At 45.2% G+C, this 23,710-nt stretch overlaps 1 protein-coding gene across 3 annotated transcripts in view; it reads right to left on the bottom strand.

The window, feature by feature from the left end:
- LOC121548315 (ankyrin repeat domain-containing protein 11) overlaps positions 1–23,710 on the bottom strand; it is a 124,596-nt gene that overhangs the window by 89,187 nt on the left and 11,699 nt on the right. For all 3 annotated transcript variants that reach the window (XM_045215929.1, XM_045215931.1, XM_045215930.1), the window contains exon 2: positions 5,099–5,176. The gene's annotated coding sequence lies outside the window, so the exon portion shown is untranslated. The remainder of the gene's footprint in view (positions 1–5,098; positions 5,177–23,710) is intronic.

Here is a 23,710-nt window from a genome sequence, read left to right as displayed (position 1 = left end):
CCACAGTCAGGCTGCTGAGTTGACACTACACTCCACCAGTCAGATATAGCAAACAAATCTCTCATATTTCCATTCTCGCTCTACAGAGAAAGAGATGAAACATGTTACATTACAAAGAATCCAATTATTGAGCTAAAAGGGTCAGCGAGAGAAACAATGCACAATGTCTCCATGGCGCTCCATGTTCTTTAAATCACCCAGCCCGGCCAGAGTTCTAAATACCCTAGCAAACAGGCAGTAACATAGGCTGCCAGGAGACACTGTGGGGGGACCATTTGTTCCACTGGGTTTTGTGGTTCATCCCCCTCAGATTTGATGGGGGAATGTTTGATCATCTGAGGAGACAATGTGTGGAGGAGGTACAGTAGAGAGGCTACTGTTATCCTGTTATTCCCAACGCTAAGCCAAAGCTCAGCTCTAAAATTAGACTTAAGATCTAAACACAGACTTTGTGTACGGACGACTCACTGATGGGAACTTGGCTTTGGAGAAGGGGAGGTAAAACATTTAAAAACATTCTGTCCCATCTACAAAACACCCCGCCAACTCCTCAGCATCCAGACACACACTACAAATCTGACCAATTCAGAGTAGCACTGGATATCTATGATCACAGCCAGTCAGCCAGTCCCCTCTCTTATGCAGTCAGTGTGTTGCTGTGGTGGGTGAGCTTGTTTCTGACCGAGTGTGTGGGAGTGGCGGGACAAACACTGGCCTGCCTGGCTGTCAGCAGCTCTGAGCCATACATGAGAATCAACCCTGACCTCCTAGCAGCAGATTCTTTTCAAGCCAGCAGCAAAACATCTCTTAATTAAAAAAATGGATACATCCTGTTCTGCTCTCCACTTCACCACAAATTGCATTCAAAGCACTGTTCTCTTCTGACATATTCAAGATTGAAATATTTTTCCTTCCCATCTCATCTCCCCACCACTTCCCTCAAAGCACGTCATACCTCACAGGAGAGCGAACTGGAGTCGGCCCTTACAAACTCTTTTCTATGTAGCTGCGCTATTTATCCTTTTCATTCACACACCTAAAAATTCGGAAAGATATTAAATCCATGGTTTGTGCTGCCCGAGTAGGTTCCTTGCTATCTTAGCTGCCGCACATCTAGCATTTCCCAGCATCTTGGCAGGAACTATGATTATTTATGTGCCGCGGCCACGTGTAGAAGTAGCTGACAGCACCGCTCCCGAGTGGCGCAGTGGTCTAAGGCACTGCATCGCAGTGCTAGCTGTACCACTAGAGATCCTGGTTCGAGTCCAGGCTCTGTCGCAGCCGGCCGCGACCGGGAGACCCATGGGCGGCGCACAATTGGTCCAGTGTCGTCCAAGGTAGGGGAGGGTGTGGCCGGCAGGGATGTGGGTTCGTTTCCCACGGGGGGCCAGTATGAATAAAAAAATATAAAAATATAAAAACACACAAAAAAATGTATGCATTCACTAACTGTAAGTCGCTCTGGATAAGAGCGTCTGCTAAATGACTAAAATGTAAAAGTAAAATGTCACACAGTGCAACCAAAACAAAGCTCTACACACATGGGGCGGTAGTGCAGGTTCTAATCCCGAGCCGATGTGAAAAATCTGTCGATGTGCCCTTGAGCAAGGCACTTAACCCTAATTGCTCCTGTAAGTCGCTCTGGATAAGAGCGTCTGCTAAATGACGTAAATGTAATGTAAATGTAATGCAAGAGGCATTCTCACTTAATCCAAAACATGGATTTAATATATTTCGGAATTGTCTCTGGTTTTTGTAACAACCTGCAACGGGACATTTATAAGATACACCTTTTCCGGTTTCGAGAACAAAGAAAGTATCGGCAAGTGCAGGTTAGTTGAAAAATACATGTAGGTGTTTTCCATTAGCCAGACCGTAACGCCGATTGGAGTCGTCACATATTGGCGATACCCACCATAGATACCAACATCCCTCCCTCTGCAGTTGGATGAGAGAGAGCTAGTTGACACTTCCTTTCAGGGTGTGTTTAAACTTGAACCTCAGCCAATTAGCAGCTGCGCTGATTAATGGAACAATGACATCACACTCTTGGGTATCATTTTAAAGAACGGTTCCTCCTCGGGGCTTAGCTCTAATGACTTCGAACAGAATGACAAGAAAAACATTCGGCAAAGGCACCATTTTACCTCCTACCAATCCTGCTCTTCACATTATGCAGCAAGCCTACCAAAGTACAAACTGTCAACCTTCTGCTCAAATAAGCTATAGAATCACAAGGCATAGGCCTCTATCACCGAACAATAACAATACAGGTCTGTACCCTAAGTGGTTAATGGGGCACACTAGTCTAGTCAGAGGGGATAACCCCAAACAAGAATATTACAATTGAGAGAAAAACCATACATTTGACACACCAACACTGCAAAGGTTCAATCCTTTCAACCGTCCACAACCTCCTATATCATCTCATCATTCAACATGCTTACAAGAAAACCTAATCACAACAAAGTTCCCGCTCCTTCTGCCTCGAGTTCACATTCCCTCAGCTAACGATATGAGTGAAATGCCAATTTGCAGGGTAATGATGCAGAGTTTCTCTCCTCCCTGGTCACAGAGCCATGCCTGTTTGGAGCACACAGACTCTTTCAATAGAGCATTAGCATGTGGCCTGCCAGGAGGAGAGGTAGGCGGGTGGGAGCGGGGTCTTGGGGAACAAAGCCCCTATAGTTGTCTCAAGCCAGGCTATGAGAGTTATGTAATATGACTGGCAGGGCCCACTTTCCCGTTCAGATTGCTGCAGACTAATCCCATTGAGGAACAGGCCTACTTTGGAAAGGGGAGGAGGGAGAGAGAGAGAGAAAGAAACACGCTGGTAATGAGCAGAGGCAAAACGGTGCAGGAAGAGTGATCATAGGAGAGAGACCCTTTCATCTGCACTACCATCCAACACAGCACAACTCCCAACCAGCAGATAACGGTGAGAATAATATCAGCACTGCCGAGGGCTGGGAGCAGGAGAGAGAGAGAGAGAGAGAGAGAGAGAGAGAGAGAGAGAGAGAGAGAGAGAGAGAGAGAGAGAGAGAGAGAGAGAGAGAGAGAGAGAGAGAGAGAGAGAGAGAGAGAGAGAGAGAGAGAGAGAGAGAGAGAGAGAGAGAGAGAGAGAGAGAGAGAGAGAGAGAGAGAGAGAGAGAGAGAGAGAGAGAGAGAGAGAGAGAGAGAGAGAGAGAGAGAGAGAGAGAGAGAGAGAGAGAGAGAGAGAGAGAGAGAGAGAGAGAGAGAGAGAGAGAGAGAGAGAGAGAGAGAGAGAGAGAGAGAGAGAGAGAGAGAGAGAGAGAGAGAGAGAGAGAGAGAGAGAGAGAGAGAGAGAGAGAGAGAGAGAGAGAGAGAGAGAGAGAGAGAGAGAGAGAGAGAGAGAGAGAGAGAGAGAGAGAGAGAGAGAGAGAGAGAGAGAGAGAGAGAGAGAGAGAGAGAGAGAGAGAGAGAGAGAGAGAGAGAGAGAGAGAGAGAGAGAGAGAGACAGAGAGAGAGAGAGAGAGAGAGAGAGAGAGAGAGAGAGAGAGAGAGAGAGAGAGAGAGAGAGAGAGAGAGAGAGAGAGAGAGAGAGAGAGAGAGAGAGAGAGAGAGAGAGAGAGAGAGAGAGAGAGAGAGAGAGAGAGAGAGAGAGAGAGAGAGAGAGAGAGAGAGAGAGAGAGAGAGAGAGAGAGAGAGAGAGAGAGAGAGAGAGAGAGAGAGAGAGAGAGAGAGAGAGAGAGAGAGAGAGAGAGAGAGAGAGAGAGAGAGAGAGAGAGAGAGAGAGAGAGAGAGAGAGAGAGAGAGAGAGAGAGAGAGAGAGAGAGAGAGAGAGAGAGAGAGAGAGAGAGAGAGAGAGAGAGAGAGAGAGAGAGAGAGAGAGAGAGAGAGAGAGAGAGAGAGAGAGAGAGAGAGAGAGAGAGAGAGAGAGAGAGAGAGAGAGAGAGAGAGAGAGAGAGAGAGAGAGAGAGAGAGAGAGAGAGGACAGAGCATGAAACAGAGGGAGAGAGAGGTACACAGGAACCTACGTCTGTTTCTGCTAACCATTGGCAAAGTGGAGGATGTAGAGCAGTTAAAAATAAAATCTGATTCTGATTTACTCTACTGGTGCCTGGAAACCATGTGACTGGCATCACATGAGGAGAGGTGGGGGTAGGGGGGAGAGAAACACACTACTGGCAGCATAATGAGCTTTTTGATCAGTTTCCTTGGTTTCCACTGACAGTAAGCAGATATGGTATGATTTCAGAGGTAAACATCACCAGCTCCCGTTGCACAGAGCGTCTGGCTAAAGAGAAGGCTACAGAAGGAGTTGCAGAACTAAATTAGATTAGGGAGAGAAGGAGAGGGGAGATTGATTGTACAGCCCCCATGGTGAAAGTCTCTCTGTGCTCGGGCTGTGTGCCGTGGGGAAAAGCCAGTCGTCTCTTCAGAGGCGTGGGCTGCCACTACTTACTGATGAAGCAGCACAGTCACATGAGCCGCATGCAGGAGAGCAGGGACTCTTCATTAGAGACACTGAGCTGCTCTACAGGAGCTGTGACCTACTTTCAAACCAAGTTGCTCGCCACACAAACAGCCATGCACACACACCAACCACACACATTACACACACAAAAGGCCACACCAGCTAAAACACAGAACCCCTTTAACAAAGGGACAGGAAGGCAGGGCCTGGGCATGCACTAAGCCCTGCTCTTAATACGCGCATTCCAGTCGAGAGTGCAGGGCTTTAAAGCTGCCTGTTGGTACTAGCACTGCTCCTGTCTGGCCCTCTCCCACTCTCATAGCTAGAGAGAGACTGGCTCAACCCATGGCTTGAAATTATATAAATAAGTCTATAGCCACACAGACTGACCGGTACACAGTTCCACAGCAAACCCTCTCTATATTGCCATAAGAGTGTATGGTTTATGTAGCATCTGAGATGGTTTGGAGAAAAATGACCAGTCAAAACAACAAGACTGCTGGAGTACAGGAATACAGGGCTTAGAAAACAAACCCCTTTCTGTAAACAACATTTCTAAAATTATACTGCGTGTTCAACCCTTCAGTACGTCATGACAAACACAGGACCAAGAAACAGATGGCTCCAGAGAAAAAGTGGAGAGAATGTAGCAATACATACCGATTCCATGGCTGTCTGCGGATGGGTGAGGTTAAAATCCTGCTTAAAACGGGCTGCAGTAGCAAAGTCCAAAGAATCCTACAAAACAAAAGAAAACAGAAGGATTAGTTACCAAGATGCTAGCTGGCGTTTCACATTCCTAATGAGTTCATCTTCCCGACTCAGGTTATCCTATTCCCCCAACACAGTATGGCTGCCAGAAAAGGCTTGTCTAAGCGCAACCTTTCAAAGGTCAAAGCCCCACACCATTCCAGCCTCTCCTACCCCTGTAGAGAGCCCCTCACAACCAGCCCCCCCAGCAACAGCCCCTCAACCCCGCCAGCCCCAACCCTAGCATTGTCCCCACTCTGAGGGCAGGGGTTTATCAGGATTTGAGAGACAGTCAGAGGGGCTTTTCAAAGGCCTTCAGTTGTGCCACATTGGTTACATTCCTGTGTCGCTGTCACCTAGCCCCTTGCTCACATTTGTTCCACGGCTGTTGTTAAAATAACATTGAGAGTATCCACTAGCACAAATGGTTCTAGCAAATTAACTCAAGAGGACCACATAAATATCCACAAGCCTTGGTAGTTAGGCTAAGTGGTATTGTGGAAAAGTATATGTCTAAGGATGGAGAATAACATGATTTCAGTCTTAGAGGGCCTTATTAGCCAAGAGTTTGTTCTTTTCAGAAATGAATAAAATATAAAAAGGTAAAAAGGGCTTTTTGCTTAGCATCTAACCCTCTTTCCTTCTGAAGAGAACAGGTGCAAAGCTTACCAAATCTGTCAGTTAGACTGCCATTATTCTGTGCGAGGCCATGAATGCAAAATCACATGCCATTAGTAGAGATGTTAACAAAAATAAATTTGACCGGTCATCCTTATCGGTCTATAGGTTAATTTGCATAATTGAATTGACGTGTGTGTATTTTCGTTAGACGTCATGCATCTTATTTATCACACGCACACAGCATACAGAGCCTAGTTGGAGGCGCGGAATAGCTCATCACCTGTCAGACAACGCAAGAGCTGCTCCTCAAAAAGCTGGTACTGGAGTGCATTTCTCATTTTGATTTAACCGTTATTTAACTAGGCAAGTCAGTTATGAACAAATTCTTATTTACAATGACGGCCTACAAAAAGGCCTCCTGCGGGGACTGGGATTAAAAAATTAATTATACATATATAGGACCAAACACACATCCCAACGAGACAACACAACATAAAGAGAGACCTAAGACAACAACATAGCATGGCAGCAACACACGACAACACAGCAAGGTAGAAACCCAACATGAAAACAATAAGGTGACAACATGGCAGCAGTACAAGACATGGTACAAACATTATTGGGCACAGACAACAGCACAAAGGGCAAGAAGGTAGAGACGACAATACATCACGCGAAGCAGCCACAACTGTCAGTAAGAGTGTCCATGATTGAGTCTTTGAATGAAGATATGGAGATAAAGCTGTCCAGTTTGAATGTTTTTTGAAGCTCAATCCAGTTGCTAGCTCCAGCGAACTAGACAGGGGAGCGACCCAGGGATTTGTGTGCTTTGGGGACCTTTAACAGAATGTGACTGGCAGAACGGGTGTTGTATGTGGAGGATGAGGGCTGCAGTAGGTTTTTATTTTTAACTTTATTTAACCAGGTAAACCAGTTGAGAACAAGTTCTCATTTACAACTGTGACCTGGCCAAGATAAAGCAAAGCAGTGCGATAAAAACAACAACAGAGTTACATATGGGGTAAACAAAACGTACAGTCAATAACACAATAGAACATCTATATACAGTGTGTGCAAATGTAGCAAGTTATGGAGGTAAGGCAATAAATAGGCCATACTGCAAAATAATTACAATTAGTATTAACACTGGAATGATAGATGTGCAGAAGATGAGATACTGGGGTGCAAATGAGCAAAATAAATAACAATATGGGGATGAGGTAGTTGGGTGGGCTAATTACAGATGGGCTGTGTACAGGTGCAGTGATCGGTAAGCTGCTCTGACAACTGATGCTTAAAGTTAGTGAGGGAGATAAGAGTCTCCAGCTTCAGAGATTTTTGCAGTTCGTTCCAGTCATTGGCAGCAGAGAACTGGAAGGAATGGCAGCCAAAGGAGGTGTTTGCTTTGGGGATGACCCGTGAAATATACCTGCTGGAGCACATACTACGGGTGGTGGTTGCTATGGTGACCAATGAGCTAAGATAAGGCGGGGATTTGCCTAGAAGTGATTTATAGATGACCTGGAGCCAGTGGGTTTGGCGACGAATATGTAGTGAGGGCCAGCCAACGAGAGCGTACAGGTCACAATGGTGGCTAGTATATGGGGCTTTGATGACAAAACGGATGGCACTGTGATAGACTACATCCAATTTGCTGAGTAGAGTGTTGGAGGCTATTTTGTAAATGACATCGCCTAAGTCAAGGATCGGTAGGATAGTCAGTTTTACGAGGGCATGTTTGGCAGCATGAGTGAAGGAGGCTTTGTTGCGAAATAGGAAGCCAATTCTAGATTTAACTTTGGATTGGAGATGCTTAATGTGAGTCTGGAAGGAGAGTTTACGGTCTAACCAGGTGTACCTAGGTATTTGTAGTTTGGGGGGGCAGAGCTGGTGGCCGGGGTAGGGGTAGCCAGGTGGAAAGCATGGCCAGCCGTAGCAAAATGCTTATTGAAATCCTTGATTATCGTAGATTTATTGTTGGTGACAATGTTTCCTAGCATCAGTGCAGTGGGCAGCTGGGAGGAGGAGCTCTTATTCTCCATGGACTTTAGTGTCCCAAAACTTTTTGGAGTTAGTGCTACAGGATACAAATTTCTGTTTGAAAAAGCTAGCCTTTGCTTTCCTAACTGATTGTGTATATTGACTTAAATATTGGTTCCTGACTTCCCTGAAAAGTTGCATATCGCGGGGGCTGTTGGATGCTAATGCAGTACGCCACAGGATGTTTTTGTGCTGGTCAAGGGCAGTCAAGTCTGGGGTGAATGGGGCATGCTTATTTAAAATGGAGAGGAAAGCACAACCAGGCATCCTCTACTGACGGAATGAGGTCAATATCCATCCAGGATACCCGGGCCAGGTCAATTAGAAAGGCCTGCTCGCTGAAGTGTTTTAGGGAGCCTTTGACAGTGATGAGGGGTGGTCGTTTGACTGCGGACCCATTACGGACGCAGGCAATGACGCAGTGATCGCTGAGGTGTATTTAGAGGGTAAATTAGTCAGGATGATATGAGGGTGCCCATGTTTACGGATTTAGGGTTGTACCTGGTAGGTTCCTTGATAATTTGTGTGAGATTGAGGGCATCTAGCTTAGATTGTAGGACGGCCGGGGTGTTAAGCATATCCCAGTTTAGGTCACCAAGCAGTGCGAACTCTGAGGATAGATGGGGGGCAATCAATTCTGATTGCTGGGGGCTGAGGGGGTCTGTAGCAAGCGGCAACAGTGAGAGACTTATTTATGGATTTTTAGAAGTAGGAGCTCAAACTGTTTGGGCACAGACCTGGATAGTATGAAAGAGCTCTGCAGTAGATTGCAACTCCGCCCCCTTTGGCAGTTCTATCTAGACGGAAAATGTTGTAGTTGGGGATGGACATTTCAGGGTTTTGGTGGTCTTCTGAAGCCAGGATTCAGACACTGCTAGAACATCAGAGTTGGCCGAGTGTGCTAACGCAGTGAGTAACTGAAACTTAGGGAGGAGGCTTCTGATGTTAACATGCAAAAAAACAAGGCTTTTACGGTTACAGAAGTCAACAAATGATAGCGCCTGGAGAGTAGGAGTGATACTGGGGGCTACAGGGCCTGGGTTAGCCTCTACATCACCAGAGGAGGAGTAGAATAAGGATACGGCTGAAGGCTTTAAGAACTGGTCTTCTAGTGCGTTGGGTACAGAGAATAAAAGGGGCAGATTTCCGGGCGAGATTCAGGGCATTATGTACAGACAAGGATATGGAAGGATATGAGTACAGGGGAGGTAAACCTAAGCGTTGGGTAACGATGAAAGAGAACATCACTGGAGGCACCGATTGAGCCGGTCTCCGCGTGTATGGGGGGTGGGACAAAGAAGCTCTCTGAGGCTGGTTGAGCGAGACTGGGCGCTCTACAGTGAAATTGTATAATAAGAACTAACCGGAACAGCAATAGGCAAGGCATATTGACATGGGAGAGAGGCATAAAGCAATCACAGGTGTTATTCGAGAGAGCTAAGACAACAACTGGTAATGGCGACGAAAGCTTGGGCTGAGGCTAAACAGATAAACAGGACAGATAAACAGGATGGGGGTACCGTGTAAAGGAACAGTCCAGCAGGCATCAGCTGTGCAGCTGAGTGATCATAAGGTCCAGTGAACAGCAATAGGTGAGACCGAGAACAGTTCGAATGGCTGCTACAGCACAGGCGAGCAGGAAGCAAGGCTGTTGATTGCTTGTGCTAGCGGGCCGGGGCTAGCAGATGGATCTTCGTGGTCGTCGCAACGGGAAGCCTGTATAAACCACATCAGACGAATTACGTCAGCAGACCAGTCATGATGGATCGGCAGGGCTCCATGTCGACACTAGGAGGTCCTGTCCGGTTGACAGAGAGGTAGATAGCTGGGAGATGGGCCTGGCTCGAGGCTAGCTCAAGGCTAACTGGTGCTTGCTTTGGGGGCAGTGGTGATTAGCCAACAACATCCATTCGGTTGCAGCTAGCTAGTTGCGATGATCCGGTGTTAAGGTCGAGTGATTCCGGCAGAAAATCCGATATGTTCTTGGTCGATAGCGCTGTGCAGACAGTGCAGACTGGCCGATAATAGTCCAGGCTAGAGCTGGCTGGTAGGTAGTGCAGGCCACAGACAATGGTGAAAACCGCTAACGGTGGCTAATAGCAAGTAGCTAGTAAGCTAGTTAGCTGGCTAGCAGGCTAGTTTCAACTGGAGGTTCTGGATAAAAAGGTATAAGAAATAATAGAATCCGTTCCACATTGGGTGAGGCTGGTTGAAGGAAAGTATATTTAGTTGAAGGATGAAAAGTGTGATTGAGAAATATATACGAAAGAGACAAAAAACTGACACACGGACACACTACAGAGTACACGACCGCACTTCTACGCCATCTTGGATTACATGACCAGCTCAGATAGGGGGGAGTGAGGCCTAAGAGCATGGTCATTGCACAACAAATAACAATTCTAAATGCAATTGCATGTATAAAAAAAAATACTTTTGATGGCCACAATTAAAAACAGATACTATTTTTATTTCTCAATCTCAACTTGTAATTAAAGCGCTCCTCTGAATTGCCATCTGTGTGCATAGGCTATAGTCAACGGTAGGCAGGCTATCAGCGCGTCACCCACCACTTTGCAATGTGAGCTTGAGGCTGTATAATTGTTTGAAAACTTAACGTTTTACTTTAATTCAAATAATGAGAAATGTCTTACCTTGCTTCAAAGCAGCCTAGCCTAAATCCAACCATTGAAATGTGGAAGCAATTATTTTATAGACTTCCTCATGCTATTAACCAGCATTTCTCTGCTGTTCTATTGGTTTTCATATCAACTTTCTTTAGTTGTCAAGAAGCCAAAGGCACAATCCTAGTCATTTTAGCAACCCATCCTAGTTGTTGCTATTAGATTCCCCCTCCAAGTTTCTAACTGAGATTTTCATCTCTGTCATATTCTCATTATCTCACATTTTCATCTCCGCTCGCATTAGGTGCGCTGTTTATAACAGTGTTTTCCCACGAATTGCATTTTGGCAAATGTTTGAAAATGACGTTTTATTAGCTGCTTCATTACAGCAATTGCAAGTTCAATAATAGGCTATTGCCTTTTAACTGTAAGACGATAGGCTTGCCATTGTTGCATGTTTTCATTAAGCTCTTATTGAAAAATGTCAGTTCTTTGGATACATGCATAGCAATTTCTGTAGGTCACATCATTCTACTGTTTGGAAAAAATTTAACCGTTTATTGACCGGTTAATGAGGGTTGGTTAGTCGGCAGCAACATTTACCGAAGTGTGCATCAATAGCCATTAGAGATCGCAAGTCATAGATTAAGAAAATATATGTTACATCTGCAATCCATTTTATGTCTGTCAATCTTAGCATCTAGAAATGGAACAGCAAGAATCTCAAGTTTGAACATACCAACTGAAGTGACTGAAGTGGATGACACTAGAGCCCAGGCCAGGACTGAAGGTGCCAGGGCAAAACAGGAAGGCAGGCCAGATTAAGGGGCCAGGCCTCACTGAGATGGATGGATGGATGGCGTGTCTGGGAGGATCAGAACCCTGTTGGTTCTCCCAGCAGGAATCCAGGGATTGGACTAATCCAGAATGGAGAGCAGTGCACTCCCTCTTAATGGGCCTTGAATACAGGCCTGTAATCTTACTAAGAAAATCCCCTGACCACACAGTGACAAAGTACACTCACTTTAAGCCGGGCCATGCTAAAACACACAAGACATCACTCATGGATAACACAGATCAGTCTCTGCCAGACCGACCCAGGGTAAGCTCTTGGTTGGGTAGAATATGAACATCTGAGGATATCATGCCAGGGTTCAATTCAATTTGACACTTTTGGTGAAATGTCGTACTTAGAATTCCTATGGAGCTTTAAAATTTTGATTGAAATAAAAAAACATCAAAATGATCACGGCAAACTCACTGACCTCCCTTTGTGCACTTATGATCAAATGAGCGAGACATGTTTCCTTTCAGTCACTGATAAGAGCCCCTACTACTAGCAAACACACTGCACATTAAAACTGTCTGTCTGTGGAGGATCTCTCTCCCGCTAGGTCTGGCCAGAGGCTTTCCTCCCCTCGTAGGGTGCACACTATGCTGACCTTAAAAGGGAAACTTTGAGCCTGAGAAGGCAATCTCCAGCGCTTTGCAGCAGCTCTTAGGGAGCTGCTTATTTTCCTCTTGAAAGAGGATGCTTCCACAATTATTCATACACTGGGAGGGATTACCAAAGACAGGACTTCAGTTGCACTACAGGGCATGGGCCAGGCTCTGCTGACCTCAAAAGTTGAGACTATTTAAGCTACCAGTCATTGCAAGGCGCCCAGCCCACACTTCTCAAACAACTCAAGCAGGATGACTCAGCCAAAAACACATGGCTCCTACCTTGTGGTAATGTGGTGGTCCCCTCATGCCCTCAGGGCAGGCACAAGACTCAACGAGAAGAGACAGCTATGTCTGTAGGCAAGGGGCAGGGAAGACCAGGTATTTTAAGAACACCATAAGTTCATCCTGTGTCAGTATTTGAGGCTTACTGTAAGTGTGTTTGCCCTGGCCATAGCGAGGCAGAAGTACACAAATGCTCTTGTGCAAATATCCATAGTCCTGTCTGCCAGGGGCAGCTGGGCAGGACGTGACATAAGTTTGGCGACTCGTCTTATGTGAACACGGCAGAGACAGCCTACTGGTTTAAAAAAACAAAGCAAGGAGGTAATTTACTACCTGCTGACGTTAAGCTGGACTAGAAGTCACCCGTTCCCCCACAGAGGCAGTGGAGGGAGCTGCCAGTCAGTCCAATGTGTCCAGGAATTGTACATTTATGACTGAGGAAGTAGTAAAGTGTCACAGGACCAAACTGGACGTTAAATCCCTACCACATGGGTGGACAGACTGCTGGGAGCAAAGACACGCCACCATAGGTTTGGCCATTCACAGTCAAACCCAGAAATCCTACTTACTTAGACTTAAATGAAATGTTTGCAGGGCAGGTGGGGAGCCTGGGCTATTTCTGGCCCATTTTAAGAGCCTTTTTGCAGGGGTAGTGAGGCTTGAGTGAGGCATGTCTGCAGAGAGAGTGAGGGAGACGCTGAAGTTTGTGTCTGCTCTTCATTTTCTTTCCCTTTTGGTTCTGCGATGCAGCTCTGGGCCCCTCCAAGGTCTCACACCAAAGAGTGCGTGTGTGTGTTTGGCCTACAGTGACCCTCCAGGCGCAACCTCTCCAGTTATTACTCCAAATTTATTTATGTGTGTTAATACACATGTTTAGCAGGGTTCTCTGGTGAATGAGACCGGTTCCCCAAAACCAGCCATGTTTACACGACTTGTGTTGAGCCACACTGGGGGGCTTTGACGTGCTAATTTGTTACGGCTGCATCTATCCTGGTTAATTAGGTTTGACTCAGCACGATGGGAGATTGAGAAGGCAGGCGACACATGAGTAGAAACTGCTGATTGAGGCACAAAACCTGGCACAAAAGCTTCACAAAAATCTAGAGATACTAATCAGCATGGCTTTTAGGTGAGCCTACCAGAAAGACCAGGCTTAGAGAGCACAGTCAGCACACAGGCCAACTAGCCTGTAGCTTCACATCCAAACACACTGCAGGACATAGGCCTACAAGTATTAGCTAGCTCTCTCTCCTTCTGGCTAACATCCCTGTTGTGTTCCTACAGGGGTTAGGTTTTATGATATGGCCAAGTTGATGAGATGAGTAAAGCAGGACATGTAGGAGTTGACCTAAACATGCAAAAGGTCAGAGGTAAGAGTTCAAGCCTCACCCTTCCTTCCCCCATGCTGACAGTAAGCAGGGGCAGCTCAGGACAAAGGTGTTCTTTCGCATGTTTGGCTATTTGAAGTGAAAACACTAACACCATCTTTTAAAACAAATCCCTACTAGATATGGGGTATTTCAACATCAACAGGGGAAAGACAAATAATGGACTTTGTTCATGAGGAGTGGTGTGCACATGGGTGCGTGTGAATGCAAGTCATACTTCTGACAAGTTTGAAAACCTGGCCAGTGTTGATTTTAACTACGGTCTCTGTGGACTCAATAGCACAGCTTTGAAGCCCAACGCCCAGGGTTTGAGATCCAAGAATCTCCTTGGAGTTGGGAGAGGAGTCATGGCCAATCCTAGGACCTAGCCTCAACAACAGACAATGGCTGCCAGAGCTGCTCTGCTACAACCATACCACACTGTGTCCAGATAACTGCTTGGAAATAAAACAGAGGGAACACACACAACAACTGCTAACACTCAGACCCTCAATCTCTCACACAAAACAATTCCACATGCCATAGAGCCGTAGCTATTTAATGTGTATATTTCCGGAGATTAGTCCACAACATGTTGCAATGGTGATAGGGCTGAAAACACTGGCTGTGTCTGCAGGAGAGAGGGAGAAAGAAATACTGGACGCAAGAGTGTATACACATGCTATTCTGAAGCCCACAGCTCAAAGCAAAGACTGGAAAATATGGAAAAGAGCCGAGCTACTGAGAAAGACAGAGCGAAGGGAGGAGAGTGAGAGGTCAGCCCCATTTGAGCTCTAGTAATATGGCTGGGGGGAGGGCAAAGTGAGTGGAGCTCTAAAAACAACAGGCTGGACTGTGTGTTGTTTCAGCCAGGGCTGCCACTGTGTGTCTGCGGCCTGGCCCGTGGCTTTGTGCGAACGTGCAGGCCTATGTGGGGCACCGGGCATTGTGGGATTAAGGAGAAGACGGGTGCTCTAATGGTCGCCTGAGGGCAGGCACAGCCATCCTTTATCATGCCTCTTTTCTGTTGTGCCCCCCCCCCTCTATTCTGCTCCCCAGGGCATCGGATTACAGGAAGCACCACCATTTTCACAATCTGGTCAGCTCCATTTATCTGGGAAATCTGGACGATGAGGCAGACCCCTCCATCCTCATCCGTTCTCTCCCTGTGTCCCTGGGATACAGAGCACCTCTCCAGTCCTCTCTGGCTGCCCTATCAGAGAACACATCTGACTGAGCTGACAGCAGCCTGGGACTGGGACACTAGCTCTGACCTTTATGTCTGAATACTGAACATGCATCACAGAGCAGACACGGACACAGGGGGACAGGGAGAGTCTGCACTGCTCACCTACAGAGCAGCATGCACACAGACAGCATTTCTCTTAGCTCCATTTTGTTGTAGATGGGGCACCAAGCTGCTCATGGTGGCATTGTTATTCAGCACTTGGTTGTAGCGTGCATTTGTTCAATTGGCCCAGCGTCGTCCAGGGTAGGTGTTAGATTAATTTGGATTTTAAGAATAATGACTAAAGGATTTCACCCCAAATACAGTATAAATGTTAGAATTATCATGTAGTGTCAACCCACTAACAGAGGGGGTGGTACTAAACATTCAAGGGTGAAGGGGAAGGCAGAAACTGTTTAGAAAACCCACCTAAAGGTGGGAGGAGTCAAGTCCAGGAGGTATAAAATCGTATGTTTGTGTCTTTGGCGCCAGAGCTCTCCATGAATAAACATTAAAAAAAATCCTTCTTCGTGGTTATGGACCTTGAATCATTGATGATTAAAACCAGAGCCTTACAACCTCTGGTAATGATTCAAGCTTAGGTTGAATTAGAGATAGAAATTCACATGACAGTAGGGGAGGGAATGGCCGGCAGGGTTGTAGCTCAGTTGGTAGAGCAAGGCGTTTGCAACGCCAGGGTTGTGGGTTCGATTCCCAAGGGGGGCATAAAAAAAAAATTTATGCAGTAACTGTAAGTCGCTCTGGATAAGAGCGTCTGCTAAATGACTAAAATGTAAATATTCTTGAAAAAAATATTCTAACCAAGTTACCCAAATAGCTGGAGTGTTGGGTACAAGGGAAGAATGACACATTTCCAGTAGTCTCTAAAACAGCAGGAGCGCTGTAAACCCAAACGTAAGCTGAAAACAATAATGACTAAACGGCAATTCAGGTTTCAGTTATTTAGACCAGTTGTGTTTTCACTAGACCAAAAACACAGCTAGCTCTTACAGATTCACTACAGAATTAGACGTTCATCCATGTTTGTCAAACGTCAAATTTAGAAGTTGTTGCAAATGTCACATTTCAAAGTGTTTAAGGTTAAGTTTAGGCATTAACTTATATTTTTTAAGGTTAGGCATTAACTCCAAATGGTTAAGGTAAGGGTTAAGGTTTGGGATATGCTTTAAAAAATATATATCGCTGGATTGGAACTTGCAAACTTTGGAATCAGAAGCAGATGCTTACATCCATCCGCCACCCCTCGTCCACAACGACTTGACAAAACCTACTTGAAGGTAACAGCGATCACGGTTGCCCCTAGAGGCCGGTTTCCATGTCACCTCCCGACGTCCTCAGACCTGGACGTTGAATACTGACCTGGCTGCAAAAACGAAGAAGGAGTTCAAAGCAATTCAAAACATGATAAATAAGAAGTATGGCATGAGTCCGTGGGAGATGAGTCAAATGTGTGTTGGCAGCCTGCTATTCTAGCGGGCAGAATTTTTTAACATTAGTGCACACAGTGCAGTTTTTCAGCGTATATTCTTTATGCAGTGGGACTGTGGCGTGGAACCAATTGACTTAAGGCTCGCACCGAATGTGCATCTAGCATTTGTCTACCGATCGTGCAGTGTTTTAGGGGCCACCTGCTGTAGACGTCTGACTGACGACTTTTTCCCCACACGATTATTCAGAGAGTATTTCACACCCATTGACTTTTTCCACATTTTGTTGTGTTATAGCCTGAATTTTAAATGGATACACTTGAGATTGTGTGTCACTGGCATACCCCATAATGCCAAAGTGGAATTGTTTGTAGAAATGTTTACAAATTCATTCAAAATTAAAAGCTGAAATGTCTTGAGTCATTATGGGGTATTCAACCCCTTTGTTATGGCAAGACTAAATAAGTTCAGGAGTAAAAAAATTCTTAACAAGTCACATGAGTTGCATGCAATAATATTATTTAACATGATTTTTGAATGACTACCTCATCTCCGTACCCCACACATACAATTATCTGTGGGGTCGAGCAGTGAATTTGAAACACAGATTCAACCACAAAGACCAGGGAGGTTTTACAATGCCTCGCAAAGAAGGGCAACTATTGGTAGACTAGTAAAAATAGCAAATATTGTATATCTCTGAGCATGGTGAAGTTATTAATTACACTTTGGATGGTGTATCAATACACCCAGTCACTACAAAGATACACGCGTCCTTCCTAAGTCAGTTGCCGGAAAGGAAGGAAACCGCTTAGGGATTTCACCATGAGGCCAATGGTGACTTTAAAACAGTTACAGAGTTTAATGGCTGTGATAGGAGAAAACTGAGGATGGACCAACAACATTGTAGTTACTCTGCAAAAAATTCAGCAAAGAAATGAACTTTATGTCCTGAATACAAAGCGTTATGTTTGGGGCAAATCCAACCCAACACATCACTGAGTACCACCTCATATTTTCAAGCATGGTGGTGACTGCATCATGACATGGGTATACTTGTCATCAGCAAGGGAGTTTAAGATTTTAAAAAAATTGAATAATAGAATAGAGCTAAGCACAGGCAAAATCCTAGAGGAAAACCTAGTTCAGTCTTTTTTCAAACAGACACTGGGAGACAAATTCCCCTTTCAGCAGGACAATAAACTAAAACTCAAGGCCAGATATACACTGGAGTTGCTTACCAAGACGACATTGAATGCTCCTGTGTGGCCTAACTACAGCAGACTAAAATCTATGGTAAGAATTTAAAAATGGCTGTCTAGCCATGATCAACAACCAACTTGAATGTTGTTTATAATAATGTGCAAATATTGTCCAATCCAGTTGTGCAAAGCTCTTAGAGACTCAGAAAAATGTACAGCAGTAATCGCTGCCAAAGATGATAACACGTATTGACTCATGGGTGTGAATACTTATGTAAATTAGAGATTTCTGTATTTAATTTTCAATACATTTGAAAAGAAATCTAAAAGCATGTTTTCACTGTGTCATTATGGGGTAGCGTGTGTACATGGGTGAGAAAAAAACATATTTAATCCATTTTGAATACAGGCTGTAATTTGTTTTTAATAAGTCAAGGGGTATGAATACTTTCTGAAGGCGCAGTACATGTAAAATCGGTGTGCACTCGGTTCGCAAATTACATTTAGAGGTGCTAAGTACTCTCGGCCAGCAAATGATATTGGTGTGTCTGAGCCCTTACAGAATGCCTTATTTCTGGAGTTCATATGCAGGGTGCAAACCTCCAAATACGCACAAAATGTCTAAAATGCTTAATGTAACAAAGCATGTTCACCAAAATACAACTGGTGAAACAGGAACATGTAGCCTAAACTAGCATGGCTAAATACTGTATAAAGTAACGTGATCCCGTTGACAAAACCATAGCCTCCATCTACCCTCTTTGACGAGACACAGGCACTTACTATTGAGACAGGGGTCGCGTAAGAGTTCAGGAATCAGCGTTTTCAAAAAGCAGTTTTAAACCATTTCAACCTGCGTTTTATATTGAAAGTCAGTGGGGTTTTTTTGCTTCACAGAGCGATCAAGGGAGTGCAACTACAGTTTTCCTTCACAGAAAATACATTAGTGTAGCATATTCAGAAAATAGCTTCATTTTCATCAAATGACAACAGAAGTACAACGGTATTTGGCCAGCAGCCACAAAAGTAAATGAGCTTACAATGAAAAAGCAAGGACTTTTTGGCAAAAATGATGCATGGCCATCATATTTCAAAATGTTTATCATAGGAAGAATGCAGCCAGCTATATTTCTTAATGTTTTGCTTGAAGTTATCTTGCATTTTACCAGAGAAAAGTAGACTACACCGAGAAAAGTAGCTACACATCTGTCAGAGTGCTGTCTACTGTTAGTGGAGAAGTGCAAATGAAGCACCAAATGTGTCTGATGCCAAGCAGAAATTACAATAAGAAGCATTTTAGATCTGCGTTTACAAAACGCAGCAAGATATTTCACGACCCCTGTGAGAGCTGATATGTAAACAAGCATGTTATCTTCCACCTTATCCAATGTCTCACCCTGTCCGCCTCTCAAAGCCCCCACAATGACTTACAGCTCGGAACAACAGCAGCTCAATATGACAGTGGCAGCCTGCTATATTTCAAGCATCAAGTATCAGCAGCCGCAGCACGCTTATTGTAATATCTTACTGAGGCAAATTAGATTCAGCCATCCTATCTGTCCTCCACATTGGAGAGGAACCTGACACTGCCTCCTGAGAGAGGGGGGAGTAGGGGGAAGTGTGTGCTGCGTGTGAGAGACCTGCACACTGCCCCTCTTCAAAAACATCTACATTATTGATCAGGCTGGCTTCTGCAGGGACCACGCTAAAACTCCTCATCTCCAGCGCAGGCAGGCGAGACGGCAGAGAGGCAGGGGGACTGAGAACAGAGCCAGGCAGGCAGCACCACAGGCCCTTTCACACTGCGTGGACAACACCACAGGCACAAACACACGATGTATGCACTCACGTGCACATCCATGTACATATTTTGTATTCTAGAGATTGCAGTGAAATGGGAAATTACCTAACATTTACTGATTATTCTTGAACAATAACATATGGCCCATCGTTTTCTACATCACGGCCTTTGATAGGATCTTAGCAGAATAAAAAAAAAATTCAACAAGGTACTTATGCTACACACTGAAATAGGGCTAACTTTTAGTCCTAAACATGATACTGATGACAGAGCATGACTACTGCAAAATAGCTATTTGCACATGGAAAAGATAAGCTTGTGCCTTCAACTAGAGCCCCCATAACAGGCATTCCAGCAAAATGACCATTGCACTTTGACCACAGTTCAGACATATGGACCTCATTGATTTCTAAAATGGAATCCAATTCAATACGATTTTGAACCTCCCCCAAACTAGCCAGCGATTCCATTAAAAATGTCAATATCCATCTGAAGAGATATACATTATCACCCCCCATGTCCACGTAGAGAAGGCTTCTGACATGGCCAGGGTAGTTTAAGGATATTGGGTCCATCTGTCCAATACTATAGGAAGAATTATAGTCCTATGATTGATGGTAAGGAAGATAGAATGCTGAGGGGATGTGGTGGTCCCACCTAGCTATCTTAAGATGAATGCACCAACTGTAAGCCGCTCTGGATAAGAGAGTCTGCTAAATGACTAGAATGTAAATGGGTTGAGGGGAGAGAGGAGGAAACATTATAAAGGGAAGATAGGCAGGGTGATGCAACCAGATGGTGAGGAGGGGAAGATAATGGTAGAAAATTAAAAGGATGAAATTAAGGGGTTTTATCAAATGAAGGAAGAAAGCGAGGAAGGAGAGAGGAATCCGCACCACTCCTGACAGTTACCAGGGCTTGTTTGTTCAGCAGAGCCACCATCCACACTGGGCTCACACACTCCATCGCAAAACACCCAACATTCTACTGTTGTCAAGGTAACCATTTCTCTGTGCTGCGAAACTCACATTCCAAGGAATTCAAACACTCACTGGTCCTAATCTAAAACGTGTGCTTTAAACGTATGTGTGCTTTCTCCTGGAGAGTTTCCGCTTCCTTTTGAAAGAAATAAAAACAGCCTTTACAGAATTCAAGAGGAAACGTGAGTATGATAAATTAGTGAGTTTTGCGGACGAGGTCGTCGATAGGAAATCAAACCTCACCTCAGGGGGGCAGACACATCCCTGGTCTCCTGTTGATACTGCCATCTTCTGAAATAACAGGGACAATAAGGCTGCCATTTCATAATGGCCACTATTTAAACCATAAAGACGTTCTAAATGTCAGGCAGGCAGCAGACGTGCGTACACATCTTCACTACCATGCCTGAGTGCTTGTTTGTGACTGACTAGCTCACAGACACGATGGGAGGGGTTGATGCCCTTCCCCGGGCTGTCTACCACACACACGCCCTAGTGCAACAGCAGAGGTGGATTGAGGGTCAGTCAGAGAACATACATTATATCCCCCCCCCCCCACCCCATCTTCAGCTCCCTAACAATCACATTGTAAAAGACCCAAAAAGGAGACTTCAGAAATTGCACAAAAAATCTCAACCAACCCAATAGTCTTTCCTAATCTACAAAGCAGCAGCACATGTCACAGTACCGAGTCCAACCCCATCTCATTCTACAGCCTATCACCTCCATCACCATGGTGATGTGTACAGTGATATTACATCTATTCACCTCTGCAGAAGCAATTCAGAGGCTGAATGCCAGGTTGTTAGAATGCCTGCACAGGTTTAGCCATGCCTTTCAGATTTTACCGTATTATTCATTGGAGAGCAGCGGTGGACAGGAAGATACACTAAATGAACCCCAAAGCGCACTTCTCCCATAGAATAATATTCAATGTCTTGACAGGATGGGTGTGTAGCTCTTTACATGAACAATTAAGGGGATTTAATCCATTTGCCCCCCAGGAAAGACAGTGAGAGGTGTAAAGAGATTATGCATCAGAATAATTAACACTACTATTAAAATCACCAATATTTCATCATTTGACATTGATATGCCCAGAGGAAACCAATAGGTAGAACACGCCTGGTAAGAGGTGGGCGACGTGTGTGAGAAAGGATGTTTAAATGTGCATTGTCCTTCACCCATCTCCAGCCCCCTCATGATGGAGCTGTGATGGCTGCACTGAAATAGTGAAGTAAACAACATCTGACTGAGTCAGAGCAGAACTGGAGGCAGGGAAGGGAACAGCGCTGTGTTTCTGTGGAGCAGCTCACCGCAAAAGCAGCCTCATGCACTTAAGATTCTGAGACGAGCAGGGCTGCAGTAGCCTTGGCTGGTGCACTGACACGGTCTTCGAATGCAGAGAGAGAAAGCAGCGAGAGAGAAACAGAAAGAGTGGTGAGCAGAAACGGAATAGAGAACATGGATGAGGAGATTTAATAGAGGATGAGCCCTGAGGGGTAAAGGTGTCAGCATGCTTCAATTCGGCTGGCGCCTAGCCGAACTGCGCTTGAATTCTCCCTTAAAAGACCTTTGCTTGAAAAACAAATAAAAAAAGCGGCAATAGTACTGTTTGTCCATTTTGAGACTCCGTAGCCAGTATAATTCTGACTATTTTGAGGAAATGTAATCTAAGATAAATCAAGAAAATCAGTCATTAATTTTGCAGAGGAGATCTTATTTGCGCAATTTTGCATCTGACTAGGATGTTTGGTGCAGTATTTCTCAAGTAAAAACATTTGCATGAGGCCGAAAAAACCCTTATCGAAGTACAAAACGAACAAAAAACATCAAAATGTCATCATAATATATGCACAAACTCTTCCCAACTGTTTCGGCTGGGAAGCATGCGGACGCCTCAAGAGTCACATTACGATGAGAACGGAAAGTGACGTGAGGGAAACTGTGACAAGCTTCTCAGAAACCCATAAGATGGCCTCAGTAAGGTAGGTTATAATACCAGCATTCAAAGACTCCCCTCACCCAAGTATAGAGGAACTGAGGTGGCCAATTACCCTAGATATACCCTGTGTAGCTCAGTTGGTAGAGCATGGCGCTTGCAACGCCAGGGTTGGGGGTTCGATTCCCACGGGGGGCCAGTATGAAAAAATTTATGCACTCACTAACTGTAAGTCGCTCTGGATAAGAGCGTTTGCTAAATGACTAAAAAGTAAATATACACCGAACTAAAAGAAGATTTCAGTTTCTCACTAATGTAAGATCTGCTTCTAGAGAGCCTACCTGACCGTTTCAAGGACCATTTTGTTTGTCATTTCCTGTTCCCATGGCAGCAAAGGCAGAGGGGTTTCAATGATGGCCTAGTGAATCTGAAGATGGAAGGGAGGTGCAAGCAGCAGCACATGGCACATCAACCCCACACAGCCACCCTAAATCAATTCTGCATTTAATTTAGACTGCACATAGCCATCCACCCACTCTCAGCCAGGCAGCCAGATACAACCAATTCATCTAATCTGCTGCTACACCAGCTGACTTACAGGACGTGGACATAATACCTCTGTGGTGCAGAAACCAACGATTGTTATGGTTGTTTAAGCACATTCAACACTCTCCTCCCTCATCAAGGTAGTATGGGTGGTGTAGTAATGTGCTCTGGAGGGGATTTCCATTCCCATAGCTTTGAGAGGCGGCCGTCCCTGCCCGGGGTCTCACTGTAATGGGAGCTGACCACCATGGCTATTGGCTAGCTGTGGGTGTCAGGTGTGTGTGTGGGGTGGAGGAGGCATTTCAGAGGATCTCTGTCCTCTGTTGGGCCTCTGTGTCACTTCCAATCAGCCAGGAGGCAAACAACCAGCCACCAACCCCCCCACCTAACAGCCATAGTCCCTGTGATTTCTCATTTTCTCCTCATCGGAAATCTGTCTGCCCAGGAGAAGTGGATATGCATGAATTAAGGCTGTGCAGAAATTACTGCCAAGTCCATAAAGGGGATGGGGAACATTTGTGTGGCAGTACGCGTGTGTGTGTGTGTGTGTGTGCGCAAGTCGGTGTGTGTGTGGTCACTGCTGCGAAGGGTCTATTTAGTTCTGCTTCCGAAGTACCACCTGGAAGATGAAGCATTGAAAACATCACAGATTGCAGCTACAGCCATCCACACAGCTGGGGTGTGTTCCTGTATGCAGCCAGCCTTAACAGGGCTCATAATAACACTATATGTGGAGGTGTTACCACGCAAACACACACACTCATTCACACACAGACATTGAATCACACAGGATTCTAACAGGCAGAGGCCACGCTCAAGGCCGTGGTGGTCACTCTCACTTCCCCACTAGAGCACTGATGGTGCTGGGCATGGGGCCTTGTGCTTGGTTGTGGCACAGATGCATCAACTTCCTGTTCTCACAGGCAGGGCTGGCATGCAGTGCTGCACAAACACTACAGCTAGGCCTGACAGGCTGTCATTAGGGAACGCAATTA

Source organism: Coregonus clupeaformis, unplaced genomic scaffold (assembly GCF_020615455.1).
Source record: "Coregonus clupeaformis isolate EN_2021a unplaced genomic scaffold, ASM2061545v1 scaf0558, whole genome shotgun sequence".
Lineage (NCBI taxonomy): Eukaryota > Metazoa > Chordata > Actinopteri > Salmoniformes > Salmonidae > Coregonus > Coregonus clupeaformis.
The sequence above is the reverse complement of the archived record's forward strand: the minus strand, read 5'-3'. Positions and strand labels throughout refer to the sequence as shown.